The sequence below is a fragment of the Scylla paramamosain genome, chromosome 16 (assembly GCF_035594125.1).
Source record: "Scylla paramamosain isolate STU-SP2022 chromosome 16, ASM3559412v1, whole genome shotgun sequence".
NCBI classification, from domain to species: domain Eukaryota; kingdom Metazoa; phylum Arthropoda; class Malacostraca; order Decapoda; family Portunidae; genus Scylla; species Scylla paramamosain.
This window is the reverse complement of record NC_087166.1, coordinates 8,527,498-8,546,966: the sequence shown is the minus strand read 5'-3', so window position 1 is coordinate 8,546,966 and position 19,469 is coordinate 8,527,498. Positions and strand designations below refer to the sequence as shown.

Sequence of the window (19,469 nt, the reverse complement as noted above, 5' to 3'; positions counted from 1 at the left end):
TTTTTTTTATCCCTCTCTCTCTCTCTCTCTCTCTCTCTCTCTCTCTCTCTCTCTCTCTCTCTCTCTCTCTCTCTCTCTCTCTCTCATCATGGAAGGAACAGTTGCATTATATTACTGCATGTTTTGTGAGTGAAATATAATCGTGTTAGTGGACGTGCTGTTCGTGACTTAATTTAACCTAACTTAACCTAACCTCACTTAATCTAACGTAGCCTAACCTGTCTGTCTTTCACCCCTCCTCTCACTCCATCTCTTCCACGTGGTTATTCTTCATGATTCGCCAAAGTTATTCATTTTCACTTTTTTTCCCTCCTTTTTTGTCTTTTTTTGTTGTTGTTGTTGTGTGGGTGATTTTTGTGTTTGTATTTCTGTGTGGATTATAGACTCGTGTGTGCATGTATGTATGTATGTATTTCCAGGAGTGTTTGTGTACGTGTGAGTCTACCTTTTTTTTCAGGTATTCGTTTTTATTTTATTTTTTATTCATTTTTACTTTATTTTTAGTTCACAATTTTATCTCACTATTTTTCATTAGTTAAATTTATCTATTCTATTTTTTTCTTTTCATTCACGTATTCTCTTTAATATATCGATGAGACGAGACGGATGGAAATTAGATCATCATATGTATAGTCACGGTTCTAAGTCAACCAACTTCATGTCTAACACCCAACCTACCTATCACACTCCCCCCGCCCCCCGCTGTATTTCCCATTACCCCTCGAACCCCAGAACCCTCTCCTGTAATAACAATCTATCAGTCACTAAGTTCCGTAAAGAGAGACAGCCAGCAAATCAGAACCTAACACTCAGAAAAAGAAAATAGCAACTCTAAGCGCAGTGTGAATAAGTGCTGTATATTGCTCAACTACTTACCGTGACTCTACGTATTTGTGTGGATGACAGCAGGCGAGTATTAAAGGAAGGTTGTGTTGTTGTGTTCCTTTCATTTGGAGTTTGTTTTCGAGGTTTTCATGCACGAGGTCTTGTTCAATATTCCCGCCTCATTACTCTTGCAGCTGACTAAGTAAACAAGCAGAGAGAGAGAGAGAGAAAGCAAGAGCAAGAGCGAGCGAGCGAGAGAGAGAGAGTAATTATAACAGGTGAGCAAATAAAACACCCCATCCATGCCCTTCGTAAAGCCTCTCTCTCTCTCTCTCTCTCTCTCTCTCTCTCTCTCTCTCTCTCTCTCTCTCTCTCTCTCTCTCTCTCTCTCTCTCTCCCTTTTCATGCACACAGTCACAAAAAAAACCTGTTGCTTTGATTTGCATTTTTATTCCGCTCGCTGGCACGTAATTCACCCTCGGAAATAGTGAGAGTAACCACCCCGCTTCTCCTCTTTCCCGTGGCGGTGAAGGGGGAGGGGCGAAAGAGCGAGAGAGAGAGAGAGAGAGAGAGAGAGAGAGAGAGAGAGAGAGAGAGAGAGAGAGAGAGGGGCGGGGGTTAAACTAAACTAAGGGATAGAGATAGAGACAGAGATAGGACCTGGCAGGATATACTGTAGGAGGACACGAGTACCTGGAGAGAGCGTGAGTGAGTGAGCTGTAAAGATGAAAAGAGGAAGGGTACATGGATGGGTAAAGGGCTGGTGAAGCTTGGGAGGCTGGTATGGTAGGATGAAAGGATGAGAGATGCTGGGTAAGAGAGACTAGGCGAGCTGGGAGTTGGGCACGGGGTATTATAGGAAGAAAACAAAGCATGGATACTGAAGAAGGGAGATAAGAGACTCTGGGAGGCTGGTAATGGAGGTTTTAAGATGAGGATTTCTGGAGAGTAGAGATATGAGAGAATGGGAAGCCGTAGGGAGAAAACGGGATGAGGGATGTTACTTTGAGATACTGGGGAAGAAAGTATGGTTAGGAAAAGTATGTTGGGGGAAAGAGGGATGAAGAAAGAATATGATAAGAAGATGACAAGGAGTGTGTACTTCTGATAAAAGGTGCTAGAGGAAGAATAAGGAGTAGTAATAGTTTAGTATCTGTATTAAGAGGAAAGGGAGGTAAGAGAGAAAGGGAGAGAAGACTGCAAGGAAGAGAGTGTGGGATGCAAGTAAAGAGTCCAGGTGGGAGAGAGAGGCGAGGAAAGAGAGAGAAAGAGAGAGAGGAAGCTGAATGTTTTGTGAGAGTTGTGAAGGGGAGAGTTGTGAGGGGGAGAGGGGACGGAAGGTGAGAGCTAGAGGATGCTATGAGAGGAGGGACATGGGGAGAGGAAATAGACAGCTGTATTTTGGGGAGGAAAAGAGAGAAAGGGAAAAAAATTGGTAGGGGTAAAAGGGAGAAGGAAAGGGAAAGAGGGGGAACAGGGGGGAAGGAATCTGGTAGCTGCATTTTTGGGAGGAAAAGAATAGAGGGGAGTGGGAAGGGGAGACAGGGAGAGAAAAGGGGGGAGGGGTAATAGTTGGAGAGCAGAGAACAGAGGGAAGAAAATCTGACCGCTATATTTTGGGAGGAAAGGAGCAGAGGTGAGGGGAAAAAAGTAGGAATGGTGAGAGGAAAAGGAAGGGAAATGGAGGGAAAAGCGGGAGGGTGATGTTTTTTTTTTTTTTGAGGAGGGAAAGGGGGGAGGGAAATCTGCCAGCTTTATTGGGGGGAAAGAGTAGGAAATGGTGAGGGCAAAAAGAAAAGGGAGGAATGGAAAAGGGAAAGGGGGGAGAAGGGGAGGGAGGGGTGAGTACATATTCCCGTAGCTGATATATCATGCAAAGCTATTTGGCGCGCCAGGTCACATCAGCCTCCCAAAATTCATTTAGTCCGAACGTGCAATTATTCCGCGGCGTCCAAAATGTTTTCTTTCCTGTCAAGTTGACCAAAATTACACCAGACTTGATGCTTCCCGGAACTCCAGCTCCCAAAAATATATATCATATGCATAGAACGAGTATGTTTGTGTGTGTGTGTGTGTGTGTGTGTGTGTGTGTGTGTGTGTGTGTGTGTGTGTGTGTGTGTGTGTGTGTGTGTGTGTTTTTTAGGATTTTTAGTGTGTATGTGTGTATCTCTCTCTCTCTCTCTCTCTCTCTCTCTCTCTCTCTCTCTCTCTCTCTCTCTCTCTCTCTCTCTCTCTCTCTCTCTCTCTCTCTTTCTCTCTCTCTCTCTCTCTCTCTCTCTCAGTACAGTTTTGTCTTTCAATTTTGTAGCGGAGGTTCTTTTTAGTGTATTTCTCCAGGATTATTTATTTTTCCACCTTCTCTTTTATCAGTCTTCCTCCTCTTCCTCTTCCTCCTGCCATTGATTATTTCCTTTATCTACCTTTCCCTCGCCTTCCACCACTCCCACAATGCCACGAGTCCTTACAGTTTTCCTTCCTTCCCTCCTTCATTCATCCCACGTCTCCGCTCCTCGCATTACTCCATTTATTAATCGTCCATCTGCGTCCCCGAGGCTACGTTTTTTTAATCATACATTTTCCCCAAACTTTTTTTTCTTCTTTCTCCCTTTCTCGGAGCTCACGCAGGCTGGCAGTGACGTCACCCAAGCACCGCCGCGCCTCGCTTATTCATATCCGTCAACGCCGTGAGAAGGGAAAGAATAATTTGCTTACCAACGGATTCTCGCGGGTTCTCACTCATTACTTCGTCGCGTCTCTTCTTGGCAATATAACACCTCTTAGATTTATGCAAGCGGTTCTTCCAACTTCTCCAGGCAATGAAACGCCTTAGGATTTTATATTTTTTGCAGTTGGTTCTCACCCATTTTTTCTTTTAGTTTTCTCCAGGTCAGGAAACACTTTAGATTTCAGGTTTTCACAGATTGTTCTCACTCATTTGTTCTTTTCGTCTCTTCTAGGCAATATAACACCTTTTAGATTTATACAGGTGGTCCTTTCTCATTTCCTCTTCTCGTCTCTTCTAGGCAATTAAACCTTTTAAATTTTCACATATGGTTCTCTCTTACTTCCTCCTTCCACCTTCTCTAGAGAAACACCTTTTAGATTTTAGATTTCCACAGATGGTTCTTAGATATTGCCTCCTCCTTCCAACTTCTCTAGGGAAAGAAAAACCTTTTAGATTTCATATTTTCACAAATGGTTCCCTCTTATTGCCTCTTTCCACCTTCTCTAGGGAGTGAAACGCCATAAGATTTTAGATTTTCGCAGATAGTTCTCAGTTATTGCCTCTTCCCACGTTCTCTAGGGAATGAAACATCTTTTTATATTGGATTATAACTTCCGGACGTGATCTGAGACTACTTGGGGTTCTGTCTTAATATAAGTATTCTTAAACTCGAAATAATCTGCTGACAAGTTTTATCGAATATTATGTTCACTAGTTCCCTCCCTTCATCTTTCCTAGAAACGAGACAACGTTATAATTAACTGATTACTTCCGGCAGGGGATCTGAAACGGTTCGGAGTTCTATTGTTGGGAATTAAGCTAAAATATTACTCTAACAAAGGATTCTCAAGGATTATGTTTACGTATTCCTTCTCGTAATCTTTCCACGTAAAGTAAACAACTTTCAAAATTTGCTCATCATCTCCGGAAGATTACGCGAAGTGGTTTAGAATTTTATTATAAAGTTTCAAGTTAAAAGACATACAATAGTAAAATAATCGCCAAGTTATTTATTTTTTTATTTATTCATTTATATTTTTATTTACTTATTTGTTTATTTTATTTTATTTATTTCATTTTATTTATTTATTTATTTATTTATTTATTTTTATTTATTTATTTATTTTTTTTTTTTTTTTGCTAATCTTGAGACGCACCGACCACTTCCGAAAGACGATCTGAAATTGTTTGGGGGTTTCATAGTAAAAGATTTGTTCATCACCTCAGGAGGATTACGTGAAGCGGTTTCGAAATTTTATTATAAAGTTTCAAGTTATAAACAGTACGGAAGCAAAACAAAAGCTAAAAAGGTTTTTAGTCCTTTCATTTGTTCATCACCTCAGGAGGAAAAGGTGAGGAAGTTTCGAACTATATTGCAGAGATCAAGTTACCGCTGACAGCCGTAGCGTCCTCTGGGAGCTGAAGTAAGAAGTAAGGGTAGAACAAGAAATAATGAGTTCAAGTCTGAAAATTTTAGGTTCAAGAAAGAGATAGGTATTCGTTTTCATATAGAGTGGTACATGAATGGAACGGACAAAGTAATCAGGTTGTCAGTGCTGAGTCATTAGGAAGCTTTAAAAGAAGATTAGACAAATTTATGGATGGGGTGGATATGATGTGGAAATAGGTAGATGTGTGTCACACAGGGGCTGCCACGTGTAGGCCTGATGACTTCTTGCAGCTTCCCTTATTTTCTGTTTCTATGTTCTTAATTCCCTTATTTTCTGTTTCCATGTTCTTAAGTAAGTTAAGGTTAAAAACAATACAGTAGCAACACAATCACTAAGGTGTTTTTAGTTCTTTCTTTTTTGCAAATCTTTCCCTTTAAGATTCACTGACCACTTCCGGAGAATTATCTGGAACTGTTTTGGATTTTATGGTCCCGGTATTTTTCTTAATGTTCTGAAATGTATGCTAAATCCTGATAAACAGAGCGAGAGTCACGCTTTTATCATCACGCTGTGCAATGTGCCTTAATGTTTCGTGCAAAATCTAATTCTTCGCGTAATTTACGATGAATGCGTTGGACGTTATAAAAAGGGGGAATAAAAAAGTTCCCATTACGTTCCTGCACTAAAGTTAAGAGAAAAATCAGTTTATTCCAGCTTAACAAAAAAAAAAAAAATGAAAGACCATCAGTTTACTCATCTATTTGCTGGCATGTTATCTTGTGTGCTTTGTTGTATTACTGCCTGTGTGTGACGCTTCATCACTTAACGACTCCAAAAATATTTACTTGGCATTAAAACTATATAGCTCATTCATGTGTTAGGATTCCATGCTCAATTTGCATAATTACACTAGACACAAGTGCGAGTTGTTGCTGTTATTATTACTATCGATTATTATTATTATTATTATTATTATTATTATTATTATTATTATCATTATTATTATTATTATTGGTAGTGTTATTACTACTAATATTATCATCATTCTTATTTTACTATTGCTGCTGTTGTTGCTACTGCTGCTGCGGCTACTATTATCACTACTACCACCATTACTACTACCATTACTACTATATTTTGATACTAATGCAATAAAAAAAATTACACCACACATGCTAGTCTCACAGCAGAAGACAATAAAAATATCATTTACATCACAAAATACAAAATAGCACATCGCTTAATGGACTGGAATAAATATCAGAATAAATAAATTACACGCTGTACTCTGTTTGGAGACGAAATGACCGTCAAAAATGAATGATAAAGTTAAAGACAATTCTCCATTCTCATCAACACGTAAACTCAACTTGCACTAACCAGCCAGTCAGTCACTTTGACAGTCGCTCATTCACTCAATAAAATCTTAAGTCTCTATTCCCAAGCCTCATCTCATCTTATTTCATCTCAGACCAAATATTTATCACCGTGTAAGCTCTATTTTACTAACCAGCCACCCACCCACTCACTCAATCAATCATCCATTCAGTCCAATTCCTAAACCTCATCCTGTCTTGCTTCATCTCAGCCAAGTCTCTATCACCATGTACCCAGCCACCCACCCACTCACTCATTCACACAGTCAGCCAGTTAGTCAAGCCCAGAGTCCCCAAAGTTCTTATTCCCTAAGTCCCGTTCTGCTCTGCTTCGTCTAACCAAATTCCCGCAGAAGCCAGGGACTTCCCACGGCCAGGCTTCTCTTATTTCCTCCCGGCGCGCTTTTTCAGTGAACCCGCGGATTTTCCACCTGTTCCATTCTGTCTATGACACCATTCTCGCCGCGGACCGTGACGGAGGTGGGTGCGGGAAGGGAGGGAGGAAGAGTTGATGGGGAGGGGAGGAAGAGTGAGAAGGATGGATGAGGGGAGTGAGACGAGAGAGAGAGAGAGAGAGAGAGAGAGAGAGAGAGAGAGAGAGAGAGAGAGAGAGAGAGAGAGAGAGAGAGAGAGAGAGAGAGAGAGAGAGAGAGAGAGAGAGAGAGAGAGAGAGAGAGAAAGCGGAAGGAATCCCACTCACAAACCTCCTTAAAAAATGGATCAAAACAGTGAGAGAGAGAGAGAGAGAGAGAGAGAGAGAGAGAGAGAGAGAGAGAGAGAGAGAGAGAGAGAGAGAGAGAGAGATAAACAAAGAGACAAAACTTAAAAACACAAACAAACAAACAGACAAACACACAGAAACACAGACGGGGACCTTTCACAACGCCCTTTTATCCCCAACAAACACATCACTCAAAAAGAGACGGGAGAAGTGACCTCCTGCAACGTTACTTTCAAAATAACAGCCTCAGGGTCTTAGGGCGACGATCAAAACTTTTAGTCCGTCCTCTCCCCTTCCTCACCCCTACCAGTGACCGCTCAGCTGGCAGGGGGCACGGGTAGAAGAAAGGTAGGGGCAGGGATAGAGGTCAAAGGAGGGGAAATAGAGGCAGAAAGGTAGGTGAGGAAAGATGTATGAATGTGAAGGTAGGATAACGAAGGTTAGGTGGAGGGGAAAGCAAGAAAGAAAGAGAGAGAGAGAGAGAGAGAGAGAGAGAGAGAGAGAGAGAGAGAGAGAGAGAGAGAGAGAGAGAGAGACAGAGAGAGAGACAGAGTATACACATAAAGACCAAAATAAAAGCATATAAACAAAAAAAAACAAAAAAGAACTAAAAAAGAAATATTTCACAGCCACAAAACCACAAGAAACAAGAACAAGGCACGAAGGAAACCCACAAAAGAGAAGCAGTGGAGAAGTAAAGGAGGCGGAGTAAAGGAGAACAGCGAGAGGAGGAGGAGGACGAGGAAAGCATGAATAAAGTAGGAGAACGTGCCTCGAGGATAAAGAAGATGAGAGGAGGACCCGAGGTAAGAAAACAAGATCAAGAGGGCCAAGTGAAATAACAGCATGTACATACAAGACCAATAAACATTAATGAAAGAAAAAAATAATAAAGTAACACCAACAATGAAAAAAAAAAAACGAAGACAGAACAACAGAAAATGGTGAACATGCGAGACAACGTGAAAATAAAAGAACGGGGAAGTGGAAGAACTGGAAGAATGCGGAAATGGGAGACAGAGAGAGAGAGAGAGAGAGAGAGAGAGAGAGAGAGAGAGAAAACAAGGAGATTTAAGAAGATACAAATGCACTGCAACGAAAACACTAAGACGGAGATAACACAAAAGTGGAGGGTGGTGGAGGGAGATAGTCGGAGAAAGATAGTGGCAGAGGAAGAGGAGGAGGAAGAAGAAGAGTAAAATGGTGGAGGAAGATGGCGAAGGAGGAAGGTGGAGGAAGAATATGGAGGAGGAGGAACAGGTGGAAGAGGAGGAGAAGAAGAAGAAAGAAGAATAAAAAGTGGAGGAAGATAGTGGAACAAAAATATGGAAACAGAAGATGAGTAAAAGGGTAGAATAAAGTGAAATGAAGATGGACGAAGAAGGTGGAGGAAGAATGTAGAGGAGAAAGAGGAATAAAAAAGTGGAGGAAAAAGGCGAAGTAAGGGTGGACGAAAGAGGAGGAGGAAAATAGTGGAGAAAAAATCAAGAGGAAGAGGAGGAGGGAGAATAAAAGTGGAGGAAGAAGATGAAAGAAGAAGCGGGGGAAAGATAGTGAAGGAGGCGAGAGGAAGAGAAGTAAAGAGGGTGGACTAAGAAGGCAAAGGAATTAGAAGATGAAGGAAGGAGATAGAGAAATAATGTGGAGAAAAAAGATGAATTATAAAAAGATGAGGGAGATGAAAGTAAAACCGAAAAGAAAAAAATAATAATAATAAGATGCAGGAAGCGAGTGCAGGAAGAAGGAAGAGGAAGACGATCGAGTGAAAAACAAGGAAATGATGGAACAAAACGAAGGAACATCAAGACACAATAGACAATGAGTGGGTGGAGGAGGAGGAGGAGGAGGAGGAGGGAGAGTGGAGGAGAGGAGAGGAAGAGAAGTGGTATTGACAATCTCCTACAAACACTCACTCTTTCTTCTCAGGTTGAACAAGTCACCTGCATAGAGCAATGATGTATAGAATGTAATGATGGAAGGTAGCAGTAGCAGTAGTAGTAGTAGTAGTAGTAGTAGTAGTAGTAGTAGTAGTAGAAGTAGTAGTAGTAATACCAATATCAGTAAAATATGCTGTAGGAAGGCAATGGTGGTGGTGGTGGTAGTAGTAGTAGTAGTAGTAGTAGTAGTAGTAGTAGTAGTAGTAGTAGTAGTAGTAGTAGTAGTAATAGTAGTAGTGGTAATAATAATAATACCAGTGAAATTAGACCGTTAGACAACATGAGAGGCGAAAAAAAAAAGATGTGCTTTAATTTATTAGACAGGATGACCATTAACTTAGTTGCATTTCATCACATTGGAGGGACGAGCGAATAAATGATACACTTCCATTCATAACTACGTGCACTGCGGAACATAAATAAGCTTGAGGGAACCGAAATAGCACGCACACAAGTACATTATAAGTACATTATTATTAAGCTTCTATTGATCAGAGAGAGAGAGAGAGAGAGAGAGAGAGAGAGAGAGAGAGAGAGAGAGAGAGAGAGAGAGAGAGAGAGAGAGAGAGAGAGAGGAGAGAGAGAGAGAGAGATTCTTACTTAGCACTCGAATTTAAAAAACTGGATACTGGAGAGTCTAGAAAACAATGAAAGAAATAAAGGAAAGGATAAAGGAAAGAAAATAAAAAAAATAAAAAAATAAAGAAAGTAAAGAAATGGAGGAAATAAAGAAAAGTAAAGAAATAAAAAAATACGAAAAGAAAGAAAAGAAAGAAGAGAAAAGAAATAAAGAAAAGAAAAGACTGCACTATTATTAAGCTTCTATTGATCAGAGAGAAAGAGAAAAAGAGTATCCCTTACTTCACATACGTCTCTTTAAATACACACTCGAATATAAACAATTGGAAACTGAAGAATTACAAGGAAACGAGGAAAGTAATAAAGAAATTTTTTTTTAAATACATATGTAACTAATTCCCGGTAACCTGAGTGAAGCGGGAAGGAAAAAAAAAAATGTTGCAAAAAAGTGTAGAAAAAATAAACTGAAACAATTTGAGAAAATCCAGTTCGAGGCTTAACTCTCTCTCTCTCTCTCTCTCTCTCTCTCTCTCTCTCTCTCTCTCTCTCTCTCTCTCTCTCTCTCTCTCTCTCTCTCTCTCTCTCTCTCTCTCTCTCTCTCTCTCTCTCTCTCTCTCTCTCTCTCTCTCTCTCTCTGGTACCGGAATGAAAAGAAAAGAAAAAGGAAAAGTGAATAGATAAACAATTACAGAAAGTAAAAATATATAAAACGGAGTCAGAAACTTGCATTTTTTTTTTTTTTGCTCTTTCCCTCTTTTAGCACTATAGTATTTGTGTGTGTGTGTGTGTGTGTGTGTGTGTGTGTGTGTGTGCTTCTTTCATCATTATTGTCTATTGCTGCTGTTGTTATTTTTCTTTTATTATCATTATCATTACTACTATTACTACTACTACTATCATTATAACCATAGTTTAAATCATGGTATTGATACTACAGTAGCAGACGCAGCAGCACCAGTAGTAGTACCAGTAGTAGTGGTAGTAGTAGGCGTAGTAGTAACAATAACAACAATGAATTACCAACCCAAACACACGTAAATACACAGACACAAACACAAAACCAAGCCCTCCCTGTGCAGCGCGGGTCGACCACCTACACCTGTACCCACGTATTGCATCACGGCGCCATTAATATTTCGTGGAGTGGTTCCCGTCGCGGTGCTCAACACTATTAGCGTATTCCAAGTAACAACACAGCAAATAGAATAAGCATTAAATACCCCATCCCTTATGAATAAAATGGTGAACCTCGGAGGGGCACTGGGAGGGGGGGAAAGGGACAAAGGGAGCCTAACGAGGTAAAAATGTTTAGTAGCTTTTGAATAGTACTTGTGGCCACTGTGTTTAGGTTTGTATGAGGTTTGTGTATGTAAAAAAAATAGGGGTTTAGATTTGTGGCAAGTTCAGTGTATGAAGGATTTCTCTATAAAGGTCGGTGTTTATAGGGTATTTTGTTCTCTATAAAGGTCAGTACATATATAAAGCAGTTTTTCATAAAGTTCAGTATAATGGGTATTTTTTCTCAATAAAGGTCAGAGTATATAGGGTTCTATAAGGTCAGAGCATAAAGGATAGGTGTTCTACTGTAAAGATCAGTGTAGAAAGGTTCTCTATAAAGGTCGTAGTAGAAAGTGCGTTTTCTATAAAGGTCAGTGTAAAGGATAAGTTTTACAGAAAGCAAGTTTTATTGAGAGTATATAACATGTAAGCTTTGCAGGTCAAGTATAAAGTTTTATATATATATATATATATATATATATATATATATATATATATATATATATATATATATATATATATATATATATATATATATATATATATATATATATATATATTTGTGTAGAAAAGTGTAAAATCTCCACTATATATATATATATATATATATATATATATATATATATATATATATATATATATATATATATATATATATATATATATATATATATATATATATTTGTGTAGAAAAGTGTAAAATCTCCACTAATTCCCATGTAGGAAAACAGGTAAGTCTTCTACGAAGGTCAGTGAAAAAACTAAAATACATAAATAAATAAATAAGTACAATGAAATTAAGGCCTCCGTTCACTTTAAAATATAATATACAAAATATAAATCTAACTCAGCGTCCTAAATACTAAAAATAAACTTGACGTTTATGAGTGAAATACTTAGTTCTCTACAAAGTTCTATGTATATAAAACAAGACTTCTATACAAGTTTAATGTATACAAAGTAATATTTAGTTTTCTACAAAGCTCAATGTATAAAAAACAGAAATTCAACGTGTAGAAAATTATTCGTTTTCTACACAGTTCAATGTAACCAAAAGTTCCATATAAACTTTTCAGTGTACAAACGCTTAGTTTTCTATAAAGTTCACTGTACACATAGGCTAATTCTGTATACAAAGTTCAGTTAACAAGTGTTTCGCTTTCTGTAAGTTTCAATGCATACAAAAGCTAGGTTCCATATTAAGTTCAACATGTTGCAAGTGCTTCATCAGCTACAAATGCAAAGTTCTAAATATAAAGTTCAAGGTTCAAGTGGGTGGTCGAGTGCAAGGCTTCCGAGAATGGCGTGGCTCGTGACAATCCCATGAGTTGAGGTATAATTCCCGGTGTATATTTACTGTGACGTTTGCTTAATCTCCATAAATCTCAAGGCTACTTGCTGCCTGTGAAGTCTGGGAGCAGCGAGGCGGCAGCTGGCGGGCAAGCCGACCTTGGCTATGATGAGAGGCACCGCAACGCACCGCAGCCACCACCACCACTACAACCACCATCCAGCCACTGACTCTGCCACTGATGCCACCATTACAACCACTGCCTTTACTATTGACGCAAACATACGTATTACTACGACCATTATTACTACTACTTTTTACAACCACAACAACCATTGACGCCAGGACAATCATTATCACTAAAACCACTGTCATTACCACTACCACCATTACGCCCACTGCCTTCACTAACTACGGCACCACAAGCGTTAGCACCACCTCAACCACCACCACTGCTGCAAATGACGCCAAACCAACTAGTCCCATAACCACTATTACTACTACAATAGCCACTACTATAACTATTACAACCATCACAATCAATCACCATTCATCCACGTCTCTGTCTCTGCAACCACAATCATCACCACTGTCATCCCCATCATTACAACCACCACTATATATTCCAAAGATAAAGAGGGCAGACATCACTACTGCCACCATTAACATCACCATGACCACTAAACCACCACTCACTATTACCACTGCCACTATCAACACCTATACAGTACCACCACCAGCACCACCACCACCACTTTCACAACACACAAAACGCTTCCTTTGCCCGAGAAGTTAAGAGCATCAGGAAAACTACTGAACTCTATACAAAACACTATTCACACAAAATACACACGATTTTTTTTTTTTCTACACATGACCACAGCAGACCAGGATATCTCTCTCTCTCTCTCTCTCTCTCTCTCTCTCTCTCTCTCTCTCTCTCCTTCTAAAGTAAGCATTATAATAGGAAAATTAATGAAGTAACTCAATATCGCAAACTCGATAACAACGTAGATGCGAACGAGAAGAAATACCTTACAATATCTGAATAATTTCCTTCCCGGGTTTTCTTTTTTATGAGCAGTCCTTGTCTTGCTCGCGTGACATGAAACTATAAAGAAAAACCACAACATTTTGTCCTCACCACACTGAAAAATATGAAAGAGAAAAGAAAAAGATAAAAAAAAAAGTAACAGGTACAGAAATCGCACACATATTCTACAAAAAGTGAGAACAGGTGCGAGATTAACAGTGAGATCGGAAACTTTATCAACACTCGTTACTCGTTTCCCCAAAGCTGCCGGGGCTGGACGAGGATGGGTTGGGCGAGGTGTGATGGGGTGAAAGGGGAATGGGTCTAGGCAAGGTGGAAGGGGGTGGAATGGGGCGGGGCTGGGTTGAAGGACGGCGGAAAAGGGTTGAAGTGGACGAGGTAATCTAACACAGTAACGGAACAGGCAACAGACAGGTAAAATATTGGCCAGGAAACCGAGCTCCATCTTTTTTTTTATTTCCCCGTCTCTCTCTCTCTCTCTCTCTCTCTCTCTCTCTCTCTCTCTCTCTCTCTCTCTCTCTCTCTCTCTCTCTCTCTCTCTCTCTCTCTCTCTTTCAACAGCGTATAATTTCCGTTTCACTTTGCACCTTTGACATACATAATTCACTACCAACAGCGTGAAATATCGACATAACACCTTTCCTACATTAGGTTAGGTTAGGTTCTGCTTCAACACAGTACCTTTGACATACAAGATTCACAAGTTACAACGTGAAATATCAACATTACACCTTTTCTGCATTAGTCTGTAAAAATCTGTCTCTCATTCCCTTTCCACTCTCTCCCTTTACAATAACTCAATTTCTACCACACTCTGTACTTCTGATGAATATTTCAGTTGTTACGTCATCAGAAAGCATCGCCGTAACACTTTTTTTCTCTGCTTGCATGAGTGACGTAAAAACCGAAAAAAAATGTCATTCGGTAAAACTCCGCCACCTTTAATCTCTGGGAAGGTGTTGAAAATAAACACGCATTGCTCATTAACCTGCATTACCTGTCACTTAGGAGATTAATGCTCGAAATGCTCTCTTGAATCAAAAGAAAAATGCCTCCCTCCCTTCCCCCGCCTCATGTTCTGTTCATAAAAATATTCCTAAAAAAAGATTCCTGATTTCCTAACGCTGCCTTTTGTTGACCGGGGCTAAAAATCTTGGTGCTCCCTTGCAAAGACAGCGATAATTGGACATAATTCCTTTCCTAAGACATTAACGATACCAAATTACACACGAGGGAGGGACGCGACCGCCCACAGAAAGGTGCAGGGCGTGGGTGTCATCCGCCTTAAGCCTGTATCGTTAAAAGCTTCTGTCTCATTGGCACTGCTTCGAAGGCCACAGAGATGATTACTCAAGTTCTTACGGGTGTTTTTACCACTGAGGGTGTTGAATTTCTTACCAAATTACCACTATAGTCATGAAAACATCCTTGAAAACACTAATAGCTTCCACTACAGTCTTTTAAAGTGGTAAAGAGATTAAGTGAAAAGCGGGACTTGTGGTGGTGAGAAAATACATGATGAAGCAGATCTTTATCTAACATTCAGACAGTTAAGTTCCTCACGGAAAATGAGAAAATGTGGAAGCGTTAGTAAAATAAACAGCTCCTTTATCCTGCATTTTCTCACCACCACAATCACTCGTATGTCTAATCTACACAAAGTGAAACGCGGGTCTTAATCTTTCAGTCCGTGTACCTCCGAATTTCAGCCAAGACAGCTTTAACCTCCCATTTTCTCCTCAGGCATTCAGCAGAAGACTCCTCATTCATTCCATTCATTCCGTGTTTTCTTAAGAAGACTCAATAACTTCAATAGGACACTTAATAAATGAAAGTGCGTATCAGCTCTACCATTTCCAATCATTCACGGGACCAAATCAGAGCGTGACACAGGCACACCCACGTTCGGTTCAAAGTGCACTACACCAGGGAAAAAAACAAGTGGCTAACAACTTCAATAAGACATGTAATTAATGAATATGCATGTCAGTTCTACCATTTCCATTAATTCAAGTCTAAATCGGCTTACAACACATCTAAATACACCCACGCCTGGTTATAAAGGCACTACACCAGAGACGAGACGAGAGCGGCTAATATCTTCAACAGGGGACGTATTTAATTGATATGCAAGTCAGATCTGCCTCTTACATTCAATCAAGGCTCAAAATCACGAATAAACACACCCACGCCTGACTCTTAAGCCGCAAAACACCCGAGACAAGATAAATGTGGCTAACAAACTCAATAAAACACGCATTTTGGTGGATACTCACGTCAGCTTTGCCTTTTTATATTCAATCACTGGTCTTAGTCATGAGTAAGCACACTCACATTTAACTCTTAAAGCTTAACACAACACGGGAGGAACACGAAAGTATCTACGAACCTCAGCCGTTGGTGCAGGTCCTGGGAACGCCAATTTGCCGGCTGCCGTCCTGTGCGCTAAACTTCAAGACACCCGCACACTTTTCCCACTTAGTCCATGCCGCAGAGAAGCAACAACCGCGGGCACAGTTCCCTCCGCCACCGCTACACTCGGCGATCGTACATATTGACCAGCACTAAACACTCCGGGACTACTTTCCAGTGTTACCGAGGGAGGAATCCATGTCGCGACCAGCGGAGGGGAAGTTCGACGGCCGCTACCTTCCAGCACTGGGGTTGAGCAGCGACTGCCTGTCCTTCCCACCCCGTCCAGTCGTCCCGCGCGGTCCCGTCCACTGAGACGCCCCCACCCCCGACTCCCCGACTCCCGCCTCTCCTCTCCCGGTATCCCACCAATCTGCCTCGCCTAACCCCCGACTTGTCTCCCTTCTCACCCATTTTCCTCATTCTCTCCCTCTTTCTCTCCTCCTCCCTACATTGTTTTCCTTATTCCCTCCTTCCTCATTGTTATTCTTTCATGCTTTTCTCAACTCCCTTCTCCTCGCCTGCACTTTTTTTATCTCTCCTTCCTCAACACTCTCCTCTCCTCTACCTCCTCCCATAGTTTCCTCATCTTACTCTCCTTCTCTCCTACACTTTCCTCTCCTCTTTCCTCTTTTCCTGTCTCCTCCTCTCTCCATACATTCCCTCCTCCCAACAAGTTCCTCAATATTCCTCTTCTAACATTTTCCTCCCCATCCCTTCCCTATATCAAGTGCTCCCCGCGCCCCCTCAACTACCTCCTCTCCTCCCTCTTCCCTCCTCCTCCCCTGTTTGTATAATGCCACGGAAATATGCTAATAATAAAAACTCGTCATTAGTTAAGCAGATATTTATTACATTACGGTGTCGTTACGTATAACAGGTCGCCTATTTCTCAGTTGGAATTATGTCTGTGCCGTCGCTAATGTCAATGCTTAAAACTGATAACTTGGTGTCCGCAACTGCAGGCCTTTGCACATAACTTCCTGATGCATTACAACCCCGTGACGTGCAAATTTATCGGGTGATTGCGAGATAATAAACAATGCGTCAGATCATTTGCACAACTGTATTTTATATCTGACTAACTGCGCCCATTGCTGTATTATTGCTATTCCATGCAGTTGTGTTATCGCTCGGGGGGCAGGGGGGGAGGAAAACTATAATATCCAAAACAAAGTAATTAGAATCAGATCCTTTCAGATCGTTTGCCGAACCCATGAGCATCACCGTTTGTTTAGGAGGCGAAACTGTAACCAACAAAGCACGCACACACACACACACACACACACACACACACACATACGAGCGTCAAGTAACAAGTGACTCGCTCCCCACACTGCCCTCCCTTCCATTTAATTTTCTACGCAAAACTATAAATAACTTTCTTCCATTACAACTGAAGGTAATAGAGATATTGTAACTTTAATAATATGGACAATCTCTGCCGTATATACAAAAGCTCCCCGTTCTGTTTACGACTTCAACTTTTTTTTTTTTCCTCCCTTGATGAAGGTTTCTCCATTAAACGAAGAGATAAATGAGTTGTTGGTAACCCCGCCAGGCCAAGGGCGCCATCTGGTGACAGAATAATAAACCTAAAAGTGCGCATTGTTGCCCCATCGATCCGTATACGCGGGGCTTTATTTAATTAAAATCAAACCTGATGTAGATTAAACAGTACAACAGCACCACATGATCGGCGGTGATAAAAAGGATAACAGACTAAAGGCAGGCGAGGGCTTACTGTTTTCAATATACCAATGTATGTTTTAATAAAAAAAAGAAAGAATGTCGAATTGCAATAAAGTATCTGAGCAAAAAGATGATATGAGCCCCGTGCCACCCCATTAACACCGCCACCACCACACGCCATTAGCACCGCCGCCACCACACGCCATTAACACACCACCGCTATGCACCACCACCATCACCACCACCACTATTACCACACCACCAACAAGCACTCCATTGCCTTGCTCGCCACGCCATTCACCTCCATTGCGGCCATCTTAATAGCATCACAAAGTAACAACTGCGCATCTCGAAAGCTGCGTCCTATCCAAGCAACATACTGTCCGCCCTCACCTCTCTCTCTCTCTCTCTCTCTCTCTCTGAAACGTATTCTAAAACACTTCTACGCCGCACTACATTCAAAAGTTTTTAAGGGTGTTTTTTTACGGTTCTAGTGACAGATTGACAAGATTTATACAACATTTAAAGGAGAAAATGTCTTGAGAAACCGGTTAATCATCTCTGTGGCCTTTGAAAATAGTCGTGGTGAAAGAGAATAGCGCTTCTGAATACGCCTCCCTCCTCTCTCTCTCTCTCTCTCTCTCTCTCTCTCTCTCTCTCTGGCCGATCACCGACCCCCCACAAGCCTATGCCTCATTTGCATATCAAGATTGGGATACATCGCTCTCAGTTACAAGTTCGCAAACGTGTATCTTCCTTCCTGTCTCCTGTCCTCAGTCTCATCCTCCTCCTCCTCCTTCTCCTCCTCCCTCAAGCACCAATATACACTCGCATCCCTCATGCGTGTCGTAGGTTAAATATGCGCAGTTCACGGTGGTTTAGTCTTGGTCAGAAGCGGAGTAAGCTGCCACACTCTGGACCATATTCTGAAACACTTCTGCACCCCATCTCCACTACATTCAAAAGGCTCTAGATGAAGTTACCCGGGTTTTTAAGGGTGATTTTTATGGTTCTAGCGAGAGATTAACAATATTTCTACATTATTTACAAGAAAACACGCTTGGGAACCTGGCTAATCATCTGAGTGGGCTTTGAAAATAGTCATGGTGAGACAACGAAGCGTTTCTGAATCCGGGACTCCTCTCACTGTATTGTGTAACCTGTCGCATTTACTTCCACTGTGTTTTGTGTTTTCCATCAATCTTACGTCCTCTGAGCCGCTGACATTCTTCTTTCAAAACCTGGGATTTTGTGGATTCTCACCTAAAGATAAAAAGACACGAGCCTCCCTGACTCACTTTATCAGAGGATTGAGGGAAGACTAAACAGTGGGAATGAGTGCTGTTACTCGACTTTCAAAAGTGGAGCACATTGCCAAACATTTCTTTCTCATCTCTACATGCATGAACAGGGTGTAGTAGAAGTTACTGTAATTTTCAAGGGTATTCTTATAATTCTAGTCTGTGCCATTAAAAGGAAAACACCAGCAGGATTCAAGTAACATTTCAACAAGTTTTCTATGTCAGCAACAGGGAAAAAAAATAAAATGAAATAAAACACACACGGGAACACGACTACGCATCACTTTGGCCTTGAATAACAACCCTCCACAGTGTTTCAATATATAGACCCATGACTCCTGCAGGGTTCGGAGCAGCTCGGCGGGGCTTCGAATTCCACCCGGGAGGCCGCTGTGTTATCAGAATCAGGATATTCGCCCCTAACTACACCACCCGCTGATGCTTCCGGGAACGCTCGTCATCAGGATAGAAGCGAGGATGACGACTCGATAATGTCCCCAGGCGGGTCTCAAGGGAGGCTTAGGTTATTTGGTTGTTTATTGCACTGATCCTCCACCCCACCCCCACTGAAGCACGAGGTGTGATGAGTAATGTTCGACTGTGATCAGGAAAGGCTGCTGTTTGTGCTGCAATATGACTGGATACTGGATAAGGATAATTGTTCGGTGTATTAAAGGAGAGCATTTCAATTTCCTCCTAAAGCCACAAAGAGTTATCAGTTGTGGTCTTCATGCCTCGATGTGCGTCTGAGGTGTTGTTTGTGCTGCAATATGACTAAATAGTGGATTGGTATAATTTTTAAGTGCATTCAAGGGAGAGTATTTGAGTTTCCTCCTGAAGCCATGGAGAGTAACGTTTTATTGTGATCTTTAGGCTGCTTTATACTG

At 41.1% G+C, this 19,469-nt stretch overlaps 1 protein-coding gene across 1 annotated transcript in view; it reads right to left on the bottom strand.

The window, feature by feature from the left end:
- LOC135107969 (uncharacterized) overlaps positions 1-15,860 on the bottom strand; it is a 96,739-nt gene extending 80,879 nt beyond the window's left edge. Inside the window, exon 1 of the mRNA XM_064018465.1 lies at positions 15,567-15,860. The gene's annotated coding sequence lies outside the window, so the exon portion shown is untranslated. The remainder of the gene's footprint in view (positions 1-15,566) is intronic.
- Between the last annotated feature and the right edge of the window lie 3,609 nt (positions 15,861-19,469).